The sequence below is a fragment of the Echinops telfairi genome, unplaced genomic scaffold (assembly GCF_000313985.2).
Source record: "Echinops telfairi isolate 266 unplaced genomic scaffold, ASM31398v2 ScPeMD7_70;HRSCAF=299, whole genome shotgun sequence".
Taxonomy (NCBI): Eukaryota; Metazoa; Chordata; class Mammalia; order Afrosoricida; family Tenrecidae; genus Echinops; species Echinops telfairi.
In genome coordinates this window covers 64,312,497-64,313,743 of record NW_022103968.1, presented here as the reverse complement: position 1 = coordinate 64,313,743, position 1,247 = coordinate 64,312,497, and the positions used below count along the sequence as shown (strand labels likewise).

The 1,247-nt window shown below is 35.4% G+C and overlaps 1 protein-coding gene across 1 annotated transcript in view; it reads left to right on the top strand.

Moving 5' to 3' along the window:
* Positions 1 to 1,247, top strand: part of ASCC1 (activating signal cointegrator 1 complex subunit 1) — a 149,698-nt gene that overhangs the window by 107,751 nt on the left and 40,700 nt on the right. The gene's annotated exons all lie outside the window — the stretch shown is intronic.

The window sequence follows — 1,247 nt, the reverse complement described above, 5'->3', positions numbered from 1 at the left end:
AGTTTGTAGAATCATGGTTACAATCAAACTTATACTATTTAGAAATATTTCAAAAATCTTAGAAACAGTTTTGTGATGAGGTTAATCAGAAACTTCTAGATCTAATATAATGTAGGTCTTTGCTTGGAGATTGATATGAACAATTAATTGGTTCAGAGTTATGTGAAGGAATGTAGGGACACAGCCATTTTTCAAGAGTCTACCCTTTTTCCCCCTCTTCTTACCAATATTTTACTGATTAATCTTATTGGTGGTTTTAACTACTCTGAAAGTACTTAAGATGATATTTTAGAAAAAACAGTTTAATGGCATGGAAAAATAATCGTGTCTTCAGTAAAATAAACAGGTTTTAAGAAAAGTATGTTTCATATCTTTTTAGAATTGATGTATATATGTAAAAAAAGGCTGAAAAATACATACCAAAAAGTTAACATCTTTTGGATGGTGAGATTATATTTTCAACTTTGTTTTTCTGTATTTTCCATAATTTCTACAGAGAACTTTTTTTTTTGGAATCAGAAAAAAAACTAAGGTAATTCTCTAAGGAAGCAGGTCATGATGACAATGTCTCTCCTAAATTATCTCTGTGCCTGTTTCTTCCCTGTGGATATTGCTTCCTAACCCTTCCTGGCATCCAGTGTCCGTGGAGAAAGACCCCACCCCTGCGCCTGTGCAAGGTGGCTGTAGCCTGTCTTCCCATTTTGTGCTGTCCTCCCTCTAGAAGTTTTCACAAAGCCTTAACTGTTCTTTGGCAATCCCTCATCCAATTGCTCAGAACAAAAGTATTTTAAGTCGCTTCAACTCCTGATGCCAGTCTATCAGAATATGTATCACCTCTCACCACCTCCACTGCTAGCCCTCAGCTAACTGCCTTCCTTCCTCGATCCTTGCCTCCATGGGCTGCCCTCCTCAGGACAGCCAGAGCCATGGCCTTTTTAAAATGTCACTCAAAGTTTGTCATTCTTCCAAAAATTCTCTAAAAGCTCACTCATAATAAGAGCCTAAATCTTTTTTTTTTTTACATGATAGCAAAATTGTTTTTTTTCCAATTCCACAACTACTTCTTGTATAATTCAGTGTCATTGATTATACTCTTTGTGTTATACAACCATTATTGAGATCCTTTTCCAAATTATTCCACCACCATTGATAAGCTTCCTAATCGGCAACTCCCTTCACCCATGCTAACTGTTGGTCAAGTTTGGCTTCTTTTTTTTTTTAAGTAGTTTTTTTGATATAATATTCAC